Genomic DNA, 10,704 nt, shown 5'->3' with positions numbered 1-10,704 from the left:
AAGGAAGGAAGGAAGGAAGGAAGGAAGGAAGGAAGGAAGGAAGGAAGGAAGGAAGGAAGGATCTATATAAACAGTGCTATGGTATATTGTAGAACATTGTGTAATAATTTAATTTACTCATATTTTCACTGGAAAATACAAAAATAAAAACCCAGTTTTGCATCTTTTTCAAACTGAGTAAGAATTCTTTGTCCTCCACCAAACTCAACTACTCCTGAATCTACAGGGATTTGATTCTGCAACTGCAGGTAACAAGCAATCCTAATTTCACATGCATCTTAGCATCTTATGAAATCCACTAATTGCTGCACCGCTTCAGGAAAGCTACTGACCAATTTCTCTCTCTACATTTCTTCACATAAACAAAATAACCAAATATAGATACATCATTATTATTTCGTTAGTATTAATGCTGCAATATTACAGTGAGCATCTTTCCTTTACTCCCCTATATGTTTAGTGAAGTTTAAGCTTTAAAGTAACACGGATTAAACAAGAGCAAGAAACATATTAACTGTGTAAGATCTGTAAAATGGTTTATTATCTTTATCTGACTGAGGATACTTTAATAATACTTTTTCTGTTTTAATAATTGCCTTACTACCAGGCTGAGATTGATCTATCATTTCTCTTGTATAGTTTTCATAAAATCTCTTTTTATTTGACTGAAATCATCAATATTACCCAAAGAGGGTTCAGTTCAGTTTAAAACTGAATGCCTTCTTCTGCTTTAGGGATACGCAATAACTGAGTTTTTTTTAAAGCTAACAGCTTTTCATATTTTCTGTACGTTCTTTGCCCTAAAAGAATCCAAACACTCCGAAGATTTTTTATTCAATCGCCATCTGATTCCATCCAGCGAAGCCTGAGGAGTTGTACCATATGAGGTGTATACTGTAGTATCAAGGCCCCTTAAGCAAACGCTGGTTGCTATATCTTCTGCTTTAACCGACGGTTCATAAATCAACCTTACACGTGCAGCATGGACAAGACTCATCTGCCATCTGCAAATATTTATTCAGCATCTATATAATTAAACAGAGTCAATGCTTGATGTAAGCTGCACGTCTCTAGTGGTGATATTGCCTCACTCAAGGAGCTGAGTAATAAAGTGAGGAAAAGTCAAGTCAAATATTTGCTGTAAAGTGAGGTAAAGAATGGCAGAAAATAATGTATGTTATATTTATAAATGCAAGACTTCAATTGATCAGTGGAGATCATAAATGCTTTAGGAGAAAGAAGGAAAGGACTTAAAAGGTTAAATGGAGACACAGCATTTGTAGAGAAGTCAAAGTGGACTGATATGATCAGATACGATGATTAATCTGTTTATATTGAAGAGTGTATCTCCAACAAATGGGCTTTTGAAGTAGGATTAGTTGTCTCTGAGGTTTTGAGTCATTTTTTTCACAGAAGATAAACAATTATCTTCTTTCTTATTCTTTAAAATATGTCAAACATAGGCTTAGCAGCTGGTTATACTCCGGCAGCAGTGTGTCGCAGTGAGCTTATCGCAGACAGTTTTGATTTATGCCCAAATTCTAAATGTCTTAACTACTTGTTGTATGATGCAAAAGCTTCATTAAATAAATAGCACCTATGGGTTACACCAAAACCCAGATCTTATTGCATCAACCGTGTTGTTTCCCTGGATGTATTCCTCCTATAGCCTTCCTTCTGTCTGCTATTTGTTTAGTATGCTGCTTTTGTCTCCATTCAAATCCACCAGGGAGCTGCCATTTCTGTTCTGGGAGGTTTCATGCAGATATAGGAGAATGTTGCAATCTTTCCCATTCCCCTGATAGCTACCCCCAGAAAATCTTTATCCATCCTCCTTCACTCTCAAAATAATCCAAGTTTTGTACCAAGGGAGATAGTATTTCTTGCCTGCCAACCACTGCAAGGCATTGATGAGAGTAACATTTAAATAAATAAATAACTTTTAATAAGTTTGCTGACCTTATCTGCACACTTTTTCACATTTATTAACAAATTATATCACTCTGACTTATTTGCTGTCAGCTAAGGCACCTTTACATTCTTTAGGTGTATATCCTTTTAATGCTTTGGAGATTTTTGAACAGTTTTTTAAGAGAACAAGCTCTCACACGTTTCATTTAACTGCATATAATCACTGTGAGACATAGATGCAGGCAGTAAAGTACAGAGTATACAGTATATAAATGGATGCAGGTAAAGCTCTGTACTACCTGGTGGGAGAGGAGGTTATAACTCCGGCTTTGTCTTTGTGAAAGACTCCCTTCAGAGTAATCTGATGAAGATTGAGCTTGTCTCAGTCAAATGTGAGTGAGGTGAGATATGGGAACCTAAATTTTCAATTTGGATCCATAGATCCATAGATCATGTGCAGAGACATGCACCCTGCAAATACACAGTACTGCGGCTTTTTTGAAATTTCCAAAGTTTGGTTCAAAGCGCCCTCAAAGGATTAGTTATCTTCCTTTTCATCAAGTAATAACAGTTGGAAGTTTTAAAAATGTTTAACTTCCTTGTTTATACAAAACACAATATGCTTACACAAATAAAATTGTTTTTAAATATCATGCTTTAAGACTTTATGTTAATGGCTTTATTAAATGAAATGCAACAAATGTAAACATATGCCATACATATATTCATTTTAGAAATAATTGGCTTTATGTATTCCTAACAAAGAACAAAAGAGTGTGACTGTTTTCATTTTGAAACACATTGTGACCTTTGACCCGGGAAGATTTTCTTTACTTTCTAACTCTGGTTTTGGATTGCCTTTCTGAAAACGGCAATGGCAATGCACTCAGCTTATGTATTAGTGTCAGATTGGATCAGAAAGAACTGGATCTTTTATTTCTGGGTGGATCATCTAAATAAGTGGTCCTCCTAATTGTCAATCATTCTGGTGGTATGTTTATGTAAGGCCGTTCTACGTGCTTGCCCCATTAGTTATCTTTTTCTGCGCATGCGCACTTTCAGGCTATGTGTGGTGAGCTATGGTTTCAGACAGTCATTGAAGCTCACCTTTCTCACCATGGTTCTTTGAAAATTGCCGAGGGTCATAAGAGAAAAAGTGTCTAAAAAGTGTTAGAGAAGACAAAAAGGCCTCAGAAGATCCCTTAATGCTTTGCATGGAGAGCTTTCCTCGCAAAACATTATAGGATTTGCTGTCACAGCAGCCCGCTGTTGCCATAGGCAGTCGCTGCCCCGACAACGGCGACTAATAACAAAGATGGCACTGCAGTGGAAGAGGAGTTACATGACTAACGGAGAAAAAAGCAGTGATCTGTCCAAACGGTCAGTTAAATGAGTTTGCTATAAAATCTACTATATTGTCCCGCTGTATGGTGACACAGTAAGCTTGTATGAGCTATGAGAACAGCACATTTTAAACAGGGAGTGCACAAGGAAAAATGGGCCCCTTCATTCATAATAGCAGTGCCTCCTACATGGCTTGTGGCAAAAATCAAAAGGTATTTATTATGGCTTACTATTAACAATGTCTTTTTTCTTGCCTTTCTTCCATACAAGACAGATTTGTGGGGTGCTGCACCATTAGCCCTGCTGTTTGTTACAGCAGTTTGTTCCCTCAGACCCTGACTGTTAAAAGAACTGGTGATGAAAACATGTTTAAACATTGTTTTGATGTCCAGCTAAGAGAGAGCAAACAAGATAAACACTGTGGTTTCTCAAAGTCAGAATTTGTGGTGCTGTTCAGTTTATGCAACTTATTATGTTCTACATTTATGAAGCTTCAAAAACCTTTAGAACTTGGATGCATCATGATCTTTTGATTTAAGATTTAAATTAGGCACCTTTGACAGTATAGATACAACCATTAGTATACAGCCTTTGCAATGCTTGGTTATTTTAGTCATCTTACATCTTTTTATCTGTTGTTCAGGTCTGTACTTTACCTTTTAGACTAAAAGTTGGATTATCTCCGTCTTTTAGAATTTTGCTTACACTTTGCCAGATCTCTTATACAGGAGTATCATAGTGTGTAGTGTGGATTAAGGGCCGCTAATAAACGTAATGTGATCATCAACGAACATCAAACTAAAACCCTGCCAGTTTTTTTCCACCTCCTAACTCTTGCCATGTCTTTAGTTGAAGCTCCAGGAACCCCCAGCACACACCTTTAATCCACATGTACTTGCTCAAGGAGATTGATGGTCTCTGTCTCTGTCTCTTTCCTAGGCCAGAGTCCAGGTGCATAACAGCTGGAGAGACAGGGGGCCAGGGAGACAAAGGACCAGAGATGAGTGGATGGAAGTAGGGCCAGGTGATGTAAAGGATGGCCAAAAACTAGCAATAAATTTCGTTAGCTGCTCTCTGGATGTTTATGGCTTCCTATAGTCTATGCAGAGGCTATATCTGATTATGTTGCAACACTTATAAACTGTGACAGAGAGACTTTGAAAGGGACAATTGTGCTTAGCAAACATTTTCATGTACCTTTGGAACATTTTGCCTTTTAAAATTACAAATGTTCTGTAAATATAATTTTTAATGAGACAAAGTACCTTAAGGTAGTAGTGATGGCAAAAGCAGTTCTTTTGAGTGACCTGAATCGTGGGAATTAGATCAGTCCATACAACTAACATTTTTGGTTCCTTTATGGTTAATTGGGGCAATAGATGATCATATCTGTGCTCCTTTATTCCAAAAGTACCAACTCCGAGTGATTCCCTATGTGTTGATTCTTTTTTGGGGGGATTTTTTTATTAGTAAGGGTTACATGAAACCATTGATAATTTAACTGACTGCTTGCTTGCAGTTTCATCATCATTTTGAGTCCTGATAAAAACATGACTCTATTGATGTTAGATGACGGTGTCCAAGCACATTTGAATAATTTATATCGTTAACTCTTAAATCATTTTACTTTGGGTGTAGTTTGTATGAGCAGTAATATACCAAGCTACAGTTAGGTAGTTTTAGCATCAGGTAGCATTAAGTGCTTTAGCTCTTATCCTTTGTTTGATACATCTTGGCTTCTCCGTCTCTACTGTACTTATCAAGGGCGTTTCATCACGCTGCACACAACTTTCTTTGGCACTCCTCTTTATTCGGAGTGGACAAATATTATGCATGCAAAGGAAAGTCATTGCTGTCCACTAATACGTCTAAATGGTGTCAGTATCAGGCAATGGGAATGTGTTTATATGTAAGTTTTTATTTAAAACTCTGTGCCATCTGCAGTTTAACATAATTCATTGAATTTAAACAAAAAAATAATACCAAAAAAACAAACTAATTGTAAAATTATCAACCAATATTAATATATTTTAAGACACTGACACCAAAATTAAACTCTAATTGAAAAAGCTTAGGTTTATGTTTTTTTTATTCATCTTAACAGCAGGGTAGTGCTGAGTTTACTGAGGGATTTACTGATAAATATTATACAGTTTTAAGTATCTTCCCCTAATGGAAAAACATGTGCCCCTTAACTCTTCTCCAAAAATATTTGCTTTGCACCTTCTGAATCAGCTTCTACTGTGTTTTCAAAAGAAAATGTCTCATCCTTCTTCACTTTTCCCTTTCAGAATTGCTGAATACCTTAACCAATTATTCAAGGTTATCATGCTCCATTAAGGCCTAGTCATCACTGATCAAATTATCCACCTGGAGGGTAAAGCCCAGCTTCCATACGATCCATATGCTGAGAAATTTAAATGAGGCTTCATGCTGCGACTTTAGGAAAAGTTAGTGGGATATCGGAGTGGGGTGGGATCAACCCAACCAGCAAAAAGGCTGAGGGGTTCAAGGTGACTGATGGACTATGATGTCCTGCTGTGTGTTTTACCATAGCCTTTTTTTGGAAGTGATTTAGCTTAATAAGAGTAGAAATGTTTTACAGTGATACTTCCAGTCAAGCTACAGAAGGAACACACACACACTCTAAATAGTATGGTGTATATGCGTGTGGGCAGTTTTTCTCAGCTCGTCATCCATCATACAGTAAAGCCACAGTAGGCAGAAGGCTGCGTATTTGGCCTCAGCTCCTCGCCTGGCTCTCATTAGACATCAATCACTTCCTTCTTCCTGCCCGCCTGCTTGGGAAGAGACCTACTGACTTCGAAGATGTGCACTTTGGCACAACATTCCCACCTACACACAAATACACTCTCTCAGATGGAGAGACGTAATAAAAAGAACCTGTGCATCCCATGACGTCAATGTCAAAAGTGGAGCCTCTGAGACATGCTTACAGTCTAAGTCGCTGTGCAGATTGGGAAGCTGCTGAAGAGAGGTCTGACAGTTCTAAAAGTTAGAAATCGACTAATTTATTCATAACCGCTCAATAAGGATTTGGAGATGTCAAAGAGTTCTTAGTCAAAGCTATAAGCAATGCTAAAAGGCAGCAGTTTCCATTTAAAAATGATTTTGAGCCACTTTAGATAAAGAGAGCTGTAGAGTGATATCTGATTCTGTAATTCTTTGCATTGTGCGATTTTTTGAGTGAGTTTATGTCCCTGTCTATAATTGGAAGTTTCTAGTTTGAACTTCAATAAACGGGTTAAAAAAAATACTGCTGCTGTTAAAGCGAAGAAGTGGACCTAAGTATAAAGAAAATGAATGAGTCTTCCTCCCCAATTAATTCTTTTTCAGAGTTTTAGCTGTTTGGTGGCTTAAAGCGACTTTTTTCCTCTTTACCAATGTACCTGCTGGGCAGTGAATGGAGGCCATTGCTTGATTTGGATAGTTGCTCTTGTTTTTGTGTGTGCCTCTTACCCCATTTATGTTACACTTACAATTGTCACAATGCAGAGTGAAATATTACCAGTAGTGGCTGTAGAAACATGGACAAAAGCTAAGTGTTTTCTCACTTTAACTCATAACCCTTTTTTGTTTTCATGCATTGCTATTGCATCACTTTATACCTCTGTTTAGTTGCTTCAGGCAAACTATATCATATCCTTTAACTTAAACTGTTCAGAATCAGTTTAATATTAGATGCACATTGATATTTTCCTCATTATTAGGATTTATCACCTAAAAAAGGCTTAGATCTCACATAACCTGAATCAATTGTATGCTGTTATCCTTAAATGTTGTATTACACTCTATTTACATTTTTTTTTATCTTTATTTGGACCTGTTAAGAGTAACATAAAAATTGTCATCAACAACACTCTCTCTTGCTGCAGGTAGACTTTATTTTGTTGAAATAATAAAACACTTTTTTCTTGCTAAAGACATTTGGTAGATAATGCAGAACTACTTTAAATCATTAGTTGTCAAATCAGGTAGAAAATGTCCCACTTGAGATACATTTTTGCATTAATGTATTTTTGTGGTAGATTGCATTATTCTTCTGAAAAAGGGCCAAAGCCTTCAGGTAGCTCTCATAAAAGAGTGTGCATCTTCTACACCAGTACTTAAGTTGGAGGGATGTGTCAAAGCAACCATATATGTATATAGGGCAAGACCCAAAGTTTTTCTGTAGCAAATGTCTCCAAAAACTCCTCTGCTTTTATAAGCTTGCCTATTCCTTATATGAATCCCTGGTGCTAAGTTTTCCTGAGGTATATATTCCCAGGTAAATTATCTTTCTATATAAGATGTTTAACAATATGATTCACTTGACCTTCCAATCCTTGGTGCAGTTCTGGTGCGTTCTTGTCTGTTATCGCTTTCTGCAGTGGACACTGCTCAGCATGGGCACCTTGTCTTCTGAGTGGTCACCTGGCCATACACAATCTGTTAACTCAGAACTGTTACATGGCGAGAATGCTGCAGGTACAAGTATATGTGTGAACCTGATGGAGAACAGGTGGATTATCTATTAATTTCATCTTTTTCTTTGCACATTAGCTGTTTTTTATGGGATCATTGCAATCTAAGGCTGTGAGACAGCTTAATAAAGCTCAGATAACCAGATAGGTAGGCCTAGCAATCAGCAATTGTGTAGAAAGGCAAGTTTTGAACCAGGCAGTGTCAGTTAAGCAGTTTCTAAGTTTCAGGTTTGTGAATCTAAGGCCCAAACAACCAAAATATGGAAACCTGTAATATCAAAATGCTCCATTTCTGAAGATGAAGTGCTGGCTTGTTGTGGTAAAGAGACAGGAAAGCCAAAAAGTAAACTGCTCAAATTTCCTGAATGGTTTATTTTTAAAGCCCTCATGCATCAGACAGAAAGTTGGGTCATGAGCAAAATAATTTAATACTAAATACAAGTGGCTGAAATTCCTTTCTCTGCAGGTTGGTCAGGTTTTCCATTTGAGGGGGGGGGGGGGGGGTTTCAGGTCTGTGTAGCTGTAGAGGCCATGTGAGAAATTGCAAGAAAGTACTCATCACATATACACTACTTTACATTTCGGATTACAGTCAAATAGTCATATTTAAGCATTTTTTGATTCATGTAAACACTTAAATAAACTTATAGACCACAGCTCTGATTTAAGTCCAGATGTAAAAACCTTTAAAGAATCTCCTTAATTATTGTCGGGACCTGGTCCACTTCTCTTCCTAGCTTCCATGTTTTACAGACTGCTGCTCATTTGATAACATAAAATACCATATTCTTTGCTCTTTATTCGCAACTCTCATATGATTGTCTCAGAAAGTAGGTACCAAAGTAGTTCTGCAATTTACCTCTAGGTTTGACGGGAGAAAAAATTTAAGTTTTTGATGGAGAGGGCAGATTTTTTTAAAGGGATGCTACTTCCATCCCCGGTGACTAATTGCTTTTAAGGTGGGCAAGGCAGAAGAGATAACAGGACTTCAGCTGGCGACTATTTTATCAATTTAAATAGAAGAAGCTTGAGAGAGATTATTAGCACCATGCCTTGAAGTGTTGAGCGCTGGCTGAACAATGCAAGCTTGGCTTGTTTAATAGAAAACTAAAGAGTTGTATTTTTAAATGCATGTATAGTGCTATCAATATGGGTGGGTTATAAAAGAAAAAGGTGAGGAGCTGCAGGAGTAGCTTGAATTAGAGTCTCATGTAAAGGTCAGGTCAGACGACTGATAAGGATTCCTCTTCGATAAGTTCCCATGGAGGTTTTGCAGGCACCTTTTAATACAAGTAGATCTCTGGATGGATGGATGGATGGATGGATGGATGGATGGATGGATGGATGGATGGATGGATGGATGGATGGATCGATGGATGGATGACAGTCTTAAAAACTGCAGAGGTTCTGATGAAACAATTATCCAAGAAAAAAATATAGCTTCACTTATTCCTTACATTTAATCACCTACTAAAGTTTATAAACCTCTGTCCCTGTTTTATCTACTTTTTTATTGCTCTTCTCCATTTCTATATGTGCTTCTAAAAAGGAGGTAGAAAGAATGAGAAAGAGAGAGAGGGAAAAAAGCCCTGACACATGGACCCTGTTCCTTAATAATGTCATCCGTTGTGAACGCTATTAGGAGATTACCCTTGGCCCCTGGCAACCCAACCATGTGCAGGAACTAGATAACCTTGTGTTCTTTAATTTAATATCAACACTTTCCCTCATTTTTGCCATGCTTTACAACACACAAATACCCTTCTTGTCCCCTCTGGCCCGAAATGTCTTAAAGTGGGAAGTTAGGAAAGGGCAGGCTGTAAGACGACTGGAGGGGAATTACAGGATAAAGATTTCTTGAAGATTTCTTTCCGGTTGTGAACTGCTCGATGCCATTGGATGTAATAAATATATACTGTAAACAGGCTTCTTGTTAGGATTTACTAGAACTGAATGTACATTTTCTTTCAGCATAAAATCTGAGGAACCAACCTGTTTTACTTAAGATGAGTTAATGTCATGCTTCTTTCTCTCCTTGCAGGGTATCACAGCAAAGGAAAAAAAAGATCCTGTCACACTGTTTGATTATTAGAGGATTGGAGAAGCAAGGACAAATGATCATCTTCTTCAAGGAGTAAGCAGTAAGAAAATCAAATCCTGCTCTCTATTCCTTACAAGATGAGTCACAATCCTGAATTAGCGACTGTATCGCACTCCATTCTGCTGCTGCAGCCGTTTCCTCTGAATGGTGTGAGCCAGGCGGTGGTGACGTGAGGGCCAGGCGGCACAGCCCCTATCACTCAACAGCACCCACTCACATCGCCATTACCACGCCTTTATCTCATCTCCCGCAGCCTGCCATGGACAGCCGCCTCTGGGTCCTCCAGGCTACTTTACTAATAACCTGCTCCTTATCAGCCGCTGTGCACCTCTGCCTGTGATCAAAGAGCCAATTAATGGAGCGGGGAAAGGTGAAGCATTCAAATAATGGAGACAGCTGTTTTTCTCTGTTTGAGAAAATCCATTTTGTATTGTTATCAGCTTCATACAGCTCGCCCACCCTCTCTTCAAACTAGCGCTTAATTCAAGTCTGTGTCTGCTTCTGCCTGGCTTGATAAGAAAAAGAGAGAGGGAAAGAAAGGTAGAGCAAAAAGAAGATGAGGCTGAGAAGAAGAAGAGCCTTGGTCACAATGAACTTTATGTAGAAGAATGTGGCAGCAATATCACAGCAGTCCAACTCATCCCTGAGCTTTATCAGCTCTAAAGTGGCTCAACACAATGATAAGTATTAGGGGAAGGAGGTCACATCAGGGGCTGCAATTCCAGAGCCGATGAGCTGCTTTGTGGCCTCGCTGTTGCTCTTTCTGAAAAGGGAGCTGCTGATTCCAGCTCTTTCAGCTCCATTACAATCTTGTCAGGCAAAAGAAGGTAGAAGGGTTAATTGTTCTGGTCACTGGTACATTTC

The sequence above is a fragment of the Cyprinodon variegatus genome, unplaced genomic scaffold (assembly GCF_000732505.1).
Source record: "Cyprinodon variegatus isolate N-32 unplaced genomic scaffold, C_variegatus-1.0 Scaffold1015, whole genome shotgun sequence".
Classification (NCBI taxonomy): Eukaryota; Metazoa; Chordata; class Actinopteri; order Cyprinodontiformes; family Cyprinodontidae; genus Cyprinodon; species Cyprinodon variegatus.
The sequence above is the reverse complement of the archived record's forward strand: the minus strand, read 5'-3'. Positions refer to the sequence as shown.